Source organism: Heterodontus francisci, unplaced genomic scaffold, assembly GCF_036365525.1.
Source record: "Heterodontus francisci isolate sHetFra1 unplaced genomic scaffold, sHetFra1.hap1 HAP1_SCAFFOLD_526, whole genome shotgun sequence".
Lineage (NCBI taxonomy): Eukaryota > Metazoa > Chordata > Chondrichthyes > Heterodontiformes > Heterodontidae > Heterodontus > Heterodontus francisci.
This window is the reverse complement of record NW_027141143.1, coordinates 68,839-79,201: the sequence shown is the minus strand read 5'-3', so window position 1 is coordinate 79,201 and position 10,363 is coordinate 68,839. Positions and strand designations below refer to the sequence as shown.

The following is a 10,363-nucleotide window of genomic DNA, read 5'->3' as shown; positions in this document are numbered from 1 at the left end:
CAGATCCAAGGCACAGTTAGAGAGACATGTCTGATGAAATGGAAATTTCAAATGTAGCTCGAGGTCAAAATCAGCCTCTGTTGGAGAAACCTCTCCTCAGACTCAGTCCAAGATGGGTCAAGGTCTTTCCACAAGTTCTGGAAATTTGAGTCAGGATAGAAGGTGCCAGAGAAGGTGCCAACAAATGTGTAAGGTCAGTCGTCGCAATTACAGGCCAGTTGGTTTAACATCAGTAGTGGGTAAGATTTTCGTAACAATAGTCAGGGAAAATATCAATTTACAGTCGAGAGGTTCGAGGTAATTAAAATAACCAGCATGGATTTGTAAAAGATAAATCATGCATGACAAATTTAATTGAATTTTTTTATGAAGTAAAGGAGAATTTTGATGAAGGGAGTGTGCTGAATGTTGTTTATATGGATTTTAATAAAATATTTGATAAGGTACCACATTAAAGGCTTGTTAATAAAATTGTGACTCATGGAATAGGACGGTCAGTGTCCAGTTGGATAAAATATTGGCTTAAGGACTGAAAACAACAAGTCAAAGAAAATGGTTGTTTTTCAGACTGCAGGATGTTAGATAGTGATGTTCCCCAAGGGTCAGTGCTGATTTTTGTTTTTCATGTAAATGACGTGAACCCAGGAATAGATAGCACAATTTCAAAATTTGATGATGACACCAAACTTGGAGCTGCAGCAACCAGTGAGCATAATATGAACAGCCTACAACAGGCCATAGATAGGACAGTAGAATGGACAGAATGGTGGCAGATAGAATTTTATCCTCACAAGTGTGAAGTGATGCATTTTGACAGAAGAATTAAGAAGAGGCAATGTAGACGTAATAGCATAGTTCGAAAGAGCGTGCTGGAACAGAGTGACCTGGGAGTGCTGGTGCATAGATCTTTGAAGGTGGCAAGATATACTGAGAGAATAGTTAGTGAAGCATAAGGAATCTTAGGCTTAATAAAAAGAAGTACTCAGTACAATTATGGTGAACCTTTATAAGGCTCTGGTTAGCCACAACTATGTCCCGCTCTTGTCACCACATTTCAGGAACGATATCGGTAGGGGAGGTCCTTAATGAATCCTTTGCTTCAGTATTCACTTGTGAGAGGGACCTTGTCGTTTGTGAGGACAGCGTGGAACAGGCTGATATGCTCGAACAGGTTGATGTTAAGAAGGAGGATATGCTGGAAAGTTTGAAAGACATGATGATAGATAAGTCCCCGGGGCCATAAGGGATATACCCAAGGTTATTACGGGAAGCGAGGGAAGAATTTGCCGTGCCATTGGCGATGATTCAGTTTAGTTCAGAGATACAGCATTGAAACAGGCCCTTCGGCCCATCGAGTCTGTGCCGACCATCAACCACTCATTTATACTAATCCTACACTAATCCCATATTCCTACCACATCCCCACCTGTCCCTATATTTCCCTATCACCTACCTATACTAGGGGCAATTTATAATGGCCAATTAACCGATCAACATGCAAATCTTTGGCATGTGGGAGGAAACCGGAGCACCCGGAGGAAACCCACGCAGACACAGGGAGAACTTTGATGATCTTTGCGTCCTCACTGTCCACTGGAGTGGGACCAGATGATTGGAGGGTGGCAAATGTTATTCCCTTGTTCAAGAAAGGGAATAGGGATAACCCTGGGAATTACAGACCAGTCAGTCTTACCTTGGTGGTGGGCAAATTATTGGAGAGGATTCTGAGAGACAGGATTTATGATTATTTGTAAAAGTATAGTTTGATTAGAGACGGTCAGCATGGCTTTGTGAGGGGCAGGTCATGCCTCCCAAGCCTTATTGAATTCTTTGAGGATGTGACAAAACATATTGATGAAGGAAGAGCAGTGAATGTGGTGTATATGGATTTTAGCATGGCGTTTGATAAGGTTCCCCATGGTAGGCTCATTCAGAAAGTAAGGAGGCATGGGATACAGGGAAATTTGGCTGTCTGGATACAGAATTGGCTGGCCCATAGAAGACAGAGTGTGGTAGTAGGTGGAAAGTATTCAGCCTGGAGCTCGGTGACCAGTGGTGTTCTGCAGGGATCTGTTCTGAGACTTCTGCTCTTTGTGATTTTTATAAATGACTTGGATGAGGAAGTGGAAGGTTGGTTTAGTAATTTTGCCGATGACACAAAGGTTGCTGGAGTTGTGGATAGTGTGGCGGGCTGTTGTCGGTTGCAACGGGACATTGACAGGATGCAGAGCTGGGCTGAGAAGTGGCAGATGGAGTTCAACCAGGAAAAGTGTGAAGTGATTCATTTTGGAAGGTCGAATTTGAATGCAGAATGCAGGCTTAAAGACAGGATTCTTGGCAGTGTGGAGGAACAGAGGGATCTTGGGGTCCATGTCCATAGATCCCTCAAAGGTGCCACCCAAGTTGATAGGTTTGTTAAGAAGGCATATGGTGTGTTGGCTTTCGTTAACAGGGGGATTGAGTTTAAGAGCAGCGAGGTTGTGCTGCAACTCTATAAAGCCCTGGTTTGACCACACTTGGAATATTGTGTTCAGTTCTGGTCGCGTCATTATAAGAAGGATGTGGAAGCTTTAGAGAGTTTGCAGAGGAAATTTACCAGGATGCTGCCTGGACTGGAGGGCATGTCTCATGCAGAAAGGTTGAAGGAGCTCGGGCTTTTCTCATTGGAGCGAAGAATGATGAGAGGTGACTTGATAGAGGTGGATAAGATGATGAGAGGCATAGATAGAGTGGATAGCCAGAGACTTTTTCCCAGGGCAGAAAGGGCTATCACCAGGGGGCATAATTTTAAGGTGACAGGAGGAAGGTTTAGAGGAGATGTCAGAGGTAGGTTCTTGACACGGAGAGTGGTGGGTGCGTGGAATGCACTGCCAACGGTGGTAGTAGAAGCAGATACATTAGGGACATTTAAGGAACATAGAACATAGAACATACAGCACAGAACAGGCCCTTCGGCCCACAATGTTGTGCCGATCCTTTGTCCTCTGTCAAGGACAATTTAATCTATACCCCATCATTCTCCTTTATCCATATACCTATCCAAAAGCCTTTTGAAAGTCCCTAAAGTTTCTGACTCAACAACTTCCCCGGGCAAGGCATTCCATGCCTCGACCACTCTCTGGGTAAAGAACCTTCCCCTGACATCCCCCTTATATCTCCCACCCTTCACCTTAAATTTATGACCCCTTGTAACGCTTTGCTCCACCCGGGGAAAAAGTTTCTGACTGTCTACCCTATCTATTCCCCTGATCATCTTATAAACCTCTATCATGTCACCCCTCATCCTTCTCCTTTCTAATGAGAAGAGGCCTAGAATGTTCAGCCTTTCCTCGTAAGACTTATTCTCCATTCCAGGCAACATCCTGGTAAATCTCCTCTGCACCCTCTCCAAGGCTTCCACATCCTTCCTAAAATGAGGCGACCAGAACTGCACACAGTACTCCAAATGAGGCCTTACCAAGGTCCTGTACAGCTGCATCATCACCTCACGGCTCTTAAATTCAATCCCTCTGCTAATGAACGCTAACACCCCATATGCCTTCTTCACAGCCCTATCCACTTGAGTTGCAACTTTCAATGATCTATGCACATAGACCCCAAGGTCTCTCTGCTCCTCCACATGCCCAAGAACCCTACCGTTAACCCAGTATTTTGCATTCATGTTTGTCCTTCCAAAATGGACGACCTCACACTTTTCAGGGTTAAACTCCATCTGCCACTTTTCAGCCCAGCACTGCAACCTATCCAAGTCCCTTTGCAGACGACAATAGCCCTCCTCGGTATCCACAACTCCACCAACCTTTGTATCATCTGCAAATTTACTGACCCACCCTTCGACTTCCTCATCCAAGTCGTTAATAAAAATCACAAACAGGAGAGGACCCAGAACTGATCCCTGCGGCACGCCACTGGTAACTGGGCTCCAGGCTGAGTATTTACCATCTAAGACCACTCTCTGCCTTCTATCAGTTAGCCAATTCTTAATCCAACTGGCCACATTCCCCACTATCCCATGCCTCCTGACTTTCTCCATAAGTCTACCATGGGGGACCTTATCAAATGCCTTACTAAAATCCATGTACACCACATCCACTGGTTTACCCTCATCCACTTGCTTGGTCACCTGCTCAAAGAATTCAATCAGGCTTGTGAGGCAAGACCTACCCCTCACAAAACCGTGCTGACTGTCCCGAATCAAGCAGTGTCTTTCCAGATGCTCAGAAATCCTATCCCTCAGCACCTTTTCCATCAACTTGCCTACCACCGAAGTAAGACTAACTGGCCTGTAATTCCCAGGGTTGTTCCTATTCCCTTTCTTGAACAGGGGCACAACATTTGCCACCCTCCAATCACCTGGTACCACCCCCGTCAGCAGAGAAGATGAAAAGATCATTGCCAGCGGCTCTGCAATTTCATCCCTTGCTTCCCATAACATCCTTGGATATACCCCGTCAGGCCCGGGAGACTTGTCTATCTTCAAGTTATTCAAAAACCCCAACACATCTTCCCTCCTAACGAGCACTTCCTCGAGCTTACCAGTCTGCTTCCCACCGTCCTCTTCAGTAATACACCCCTTCTCATTCGTAAATACCGAAGAGAAGTACTCATTCAAAACCTCACTTATCTCTTCCGGCTCAACACACAGTCTCCCGCTATTGTCCTTGACCGGACCTACGGTCCCCCTAGTCATCCTCATATTTCTGACATACGCGTAAAAGGCCTTGGGGTTTTCTTTTATCCTACCCGCCAAGCATTTTTCATGCCCTCTCTTAGCTCTCCTAATCCCTTTCTTCAGATCCTTCCTGGCCATCTTGTATCCCTCCAGAGCTATGCCTGTGCCCTTTTTCCTCAACTTTATATACGCATCCTTCTTCTTCCTAACAAGACTCTCAACCTCTCTTGTCAACCACGGTTCCCTCACATGACCATCCCTTCCCTGTCTGACAGGGACATGCTTATCAATGGCCCCTACTATCTGCTCCTTGAAAAAGTTCCACATTTCGACCGTGCCCTTCCCTGCCAGCATATGCTCCCAACTTATGCTTCTCAGTTCCTGCCTGACAGCATCATATCTACCCTTCCCCCAATTGTAAACCTTGCCCTGTTGCACATACCTATCCCTCTCCATTACCACAGTGAATGCTACAGAATTGTGATCACTATCTCCAAAGTGCTCGCCCACCAACAGCTCTATCACTTGCCCTGGTTCATTACCTAGTACCAAATCCAATATTGCCTCCCCTCTGGTCGGGCAGTCTACATACTGAGTCAGAAAAGCTTCCTGGACATACTGCACAAACACTACCCCATCCAAACTATTCGATCTAAAGAGTTGCCAATCAATATTTGGGAAGTTGAAATCCCCCATAATTACTACCCTGTGACTTCTGCTCCTTTCCAAAATCTGTTTCCCAATCTGCTCTTCCACCTCCCTGCTGCTATTGGGGGGCCTATAGAAAACTCCCATCAAGGTGACTGCTCCTTTCCTGTTCCTGACCTCAACCCACAGTGCCTCAGTCGGCAGATCCTCCTCGAAAATTCTTTCAGCAGTTGTTACACTATTTCTAACTAACAATGCCACCCCCCCACCTCTTTTACCACCATTCCTAATCTTATGAAAACATCTATAACCAGGTACCTCCAAAAACCATTCCTCCCCCTCACCTATCCACGTTTCAGTGATGGCCACAACATCGTAGTCCCAAGTGCCCATCCACGCCTTCAATTCACTCACCTTATTCCTGATGCTTCTTGCGTTGAAGTATACGCACTTTAACCCTTCTCCGTGCCCATCTGTCCTCTGCGACAGTGCTACCTTCCCCAATACCTCACTACACTTTTTGTCTTTCTGAGTGGACCCACTGGTCCCTGGATTACAAGTCCGGTTCCCATCCCCCTCCCAAACTAGTTTAAACCCTCCCGAACAGTACTAGCAAACCTCCCTCCCAGGATATTGGTGCCCCTCTGGTTCAGATGCAGCCCGTCCTGTTTGAACAGGTCCCATCTTCCCCAGAATGCAGTCCAATTATCCAAGAACTGGAAGCCCTCCCTCCTACACCATTCCTGCAGCCACGTGTTCAGCTGTGCTCTCTCCCTATTCCTAGCCTCACTATCACGTGGCACCGGCAACAAACCAGAGATAACAACTCTGTCCGTCCGAGCTTTCAGCTTCCAGCCTAACTCCCTAAACTCACTTCTAACATCTGTGCCACCCTTCCTTCCTACGTCGTTGGTGCCAATGTGCACCACGACCTCTGGCTGCTCCCCCTCCCCTTTAAGGATCCTGAAGACGCGATCACAAACATCACGGACCCTGGCACCAGGGAGGCAACAAACCATCCGTGCGTCTCGCCTGCGCCCACAGAACCGCCTGTCCGTACTCCTCACCATCGAGTCCCCGATGACTAGTGCTCTCCCATTCTCCCTCCTTCCCTTCTGAGCCACAGTGCAGGACCCCGTGCCAGAGGCCCGGTCACTGCAGCCTGCCCCCGATAGGCCGTCCCCCCCAACAGTATCTAAAACTGTATACTTGTTGTTGAGGGGAACGACCACAGGAGATCCCTGCACTGACCTCTTCCCACCTCTAACTGTTAACCTCTTGGATAGGTACATGGATGATAGTAGAATGAAGGGTATGTCGGTAGTTTGATCTTAGAGCAGGTAAAAGTGTCGGCACAACATCGTGGGCCGAAGGGCCTGTACTGAGCTGTACTGTTCTATGTACTATGTTCTATGATATGAGGGTCCTTGAGCGGGTTTAGAGGAGATTTAGGAGAAGGGTTCCAGGGATGGAGCATTTTAGTTTCAATGTTAGGTTCGCATCCACAGTATTTTGCTTTTATTTTAGGTTGGCAGAGCTGGGGTTGTTCTCCTTAGAACAAAAGAGATTGAGGGGAGATTTTAATAGAAGTGTACCAGATTATGACAGGCTTGGATAAGTTAGACAAGGAAAAATTGTTCCCATTAACAGACTGCACAAGGAGTAGCGACCACAAATTGCCAGTTCTGTGGAAAAAAAGGATGTTGGGGAGTATGAGGAAGCACTGTTTTTATATTTCAAGTGATAATGACCTGGAACTCGCTGCCCACAAGAGTGGTAGAAGCAAAAATGATCAATGCCTTCAGGAGGAATTCTGAGAAAAGCAGACTTGCAGGGCTACGGGCATCGAGCCTGACTGCGTTGCTCTGTGCAGAAATGGCATGGACCGAGTTGTCTGCTTCTCTGCTGGAAATAACCATGAAGTTTTGCAGTGCTCTCACTGCACGTGGCTCCTGTTCCTTTGATGTCACCTCACAGTTGTATTGTTCCCCTTCTTCTGGCCAGTTCAGACTGACGAATGACTGCTCTCTGCACTGTGCAGCTGTTTCTCATTGCTCCCCGTGTCTAAAATTCTGTGCTCCAGGTGAGGCTCGAACTCACAACCTCGGCATAGCTCATTAATTGCACTGCTGTATAAGTACCACGCGCTAACCGATTGCGCCACAGGAGCCACACTATTTTGTACATAGTATGGGGAATTACAGGCAAGTTAGCCGAACATCAGTCGTCTGGAATATGTCCGAATCTATCATTAAGGAAGTATTAACAAGCACTGGGAAAATCATTCTCTGATCAAACGAAGTCAACATGTTTTTACCGAATGGAAATCTTGATTGACAGATTTATTCCAGAATTCTGAGGATGTAACTGAAAGGGCAGGAATGTAGTATAATTGGATTTCCAAAAGGCATTCGGTAAGATGCCATCGAAGATTAATACACGAGATAAAGGCTCATGGAATTGAAGTAATATGTGAACATGCAAGGAGGATTTAGAGGTTAACAGACAGAAAGCAACAAGTAGGGATAAATGGAGCATTTTCAAGATATCAGACTGCAACTCGTGGAGTGCCTCAAGGATCAGTGCTGGGGCCAAAGCTTTGTCCAATACCGAGTATGTGGTGGAAGTGGATTCGGTCCTGGGTTGAAGAGAAGATTGGTCCTTATCATCATTGATGCCAGCCTCGAGAGAATTCCATTAAATCCACGTGCTATCAAGAGACGGGTGAAAGCACTGAATATAGAAAACACGATGGGCCCTGACACAATTCCAACTGTCATACTGAAGACCTGTGCTCTCGAACCAGCTGTGGCCTGAGAGAAACTGTTGAAGTACAATTGCAAAAAGCACATCTTCCTGACAATGCGCAATTTGCCCAGCTATGTCCTGTCTACAAAAATCGGGAAAAGTCCAATCCGCCCATTAACGACCCCATCAGTCTACTCACAATCATCAGCAAAGTTGTGGAAGGTATCGTTGACAGTGTTATCAATAAACACTTACTCAGTAACACATCGCTGACCGATGCTCAGTTTAGGTTCCACCAGGGGCACGCAATTCCAGACTTCATTACAACCTTGACCAAACATGGAAAATAGAGCTGTTTTCAAGAGGTGACAGTGACTGAAATTGACATAAAATAACATTAGACCTAGTATGGGATCAAGGAGCCCGAGCTAAACTGGAGGCAATGGGAAAGAGTGGGAAAATGCTCGACGAGATGACGTCTTACCTAACACAAAGGTATGTCCCAGGGGGAGTGTTTGCTCGAGTGGTTGGGGGGGGATTGAACTAAAATGGCAGGAGGATTGGAAACTTTGCAAGGAGTCAGAGGAAGGGGGTTCAAGGACAAGAACAAAAGACATTAAGGGGAATAAGAAAAGTGATAGGCAGAGAAATCAAGGGCCTGAATCAAACAGGGCCACAGTGAAAAATAGTGGGAAGGAGACAAGCAACGTAAAAAAGATAAGCCTTAAGGCTTTGTGACTTAACGTGTGGAGTATTAACAATCTTCTTCTTTGGCCTCCTTGTCTTGGGAGACAATGGGGAAGCGCCTGGAGGTGGTCAGTGGTTTGTGGAACAGCGCCTGGAGTGGTGAAAAATGTCAATTCGAGAGTGACAGACTCTTCCACAGGTACTGCAGATAAAATTGGTTGTCGGGGCTGTTACGTAGTTGGCTCTCCCCTTGCACTTCTGACTTTTTTCCTGCCAACTGCTAAGTCTCTTTGACTCACCACACGTTAGCCCCGCCTTTATGGCTGCCCACCAGCTCTGGAGATCACTGACAACTGACTCGCACGACTTGTGATCCATGTCACAGGACTTCATGTCGCGTTTGCAGACGTGTTTAAAGCGGAGACATGGACGGTTGGTGGGTCTGATACCAGTGACGAGCTCACTGTACAATGTGTCCTTGTGGATCCTGCCATCTTCCATGCAGCTCACATGGCCAAGCCATCTCAAGTGCCACTGGCTCAGTAGGGTGTATAAGTTGGGGATGTTGGCCGCCTCGAGGACTTCTGTGTTAGAGATACGATCCAGCCACTTGATGCCACGGATTCTCCGGAGGCAGCGATGATGGAATGAATTGAAACTTCGCTCTTGGCTGACATATGTTGTCCAGGCCTCGATGCTGCAGAGCAAGGTACTGAGGATACAGGCTTGATACACTTGGAACTTTGTGTTCCGTGTCAGTGTGCCATTTTCCCACATTCTCTTGGCCTGTCTGGACATAGCAGTGGAAGCCTTTCCCATGCGCTTGTTGATTCGTGCATCGAGAGACAGGTTACTGGTGATTGTTGAGCCGAGGCAGCTGAACTCTTGAACCACTTCCAGAGCGTGGTCGCCAATATTGATGGATGGAGCATTTCTGACGTCCTGTCCCAAGATGCTCGTTTTCTTGAGGCTGATGCTTAGGCCAAATTCGTTGCAAGCAGCCGAAAACCTGTCGATGATACTCTGCAGACACTCTCCAGTGTGAGATGTTAATGCATCATCGTCAGCAAAGAGGAGTTCCCTGATGAGTACTTTCCGTACTTTGGTCTTCGCTCTTAGACGGGAAAGGTTGAACAACCTGCCCCCTGATCTTGTGTGGAGGAAAATTCCTTCTTCTGAAGACTTGAACGCATGTGAGAGCAGCAGGGAGAAGAAGGTCCCAAACAGTGTGGGTGCGAGAACACAGTCCTGTTTCACGCCACTCAGGATAGGAAAGGGGTCTGATGAGGCACTGCTATGCTGAATTGTGCCTTTCATATTGTCATGGAATGAGGTGATGATACTTAGTAGCTTTGGTGGACATCCGATCTTTTCTCGTAGTCTGAAGAGACCACGTCTGCTGACGAGGTCAAAGGCTTTGGTGAGATCAATGAAAGCAACGTAGAGGGGCATCTGTTCACAGCCTTTCTCCTGCAGCTGACGACGTGAGAACAGCATATCAATGGTCAATCACTCTGCTCGAAAGCCACACTGTGCCTCAGGGTAGACACGCTCGGCCAGCTTCTGGAGCCTGTTTGAAGGGACTCGAGTGAAGACTTTTCCCACTAT

General features: G+C 46.8%; 1 non-coding gene across 1 annotated transcript; it reads right to left on the bottom strand.

The window, feature by feature from the left end:
* Positions 1–7,395: 7,395 nt before the first annotated feature.
* On the bottom strand, positions 7,396–7,490 carry trnai-uau (transfer RNA isoleucine (anticodon UAU)). The gene is made up of 2 exons: positions 7,453–7,490; positions 7,396–7,431 (listed from the first exon to the last, which is right to left on the bottom strand). It is a non-coding gene; the product is annotated as a tRNA-Ile (tRNA).
* Between the last annotated feature and the right edge of the window lie 2,873 nt (positions 7,491–10,363).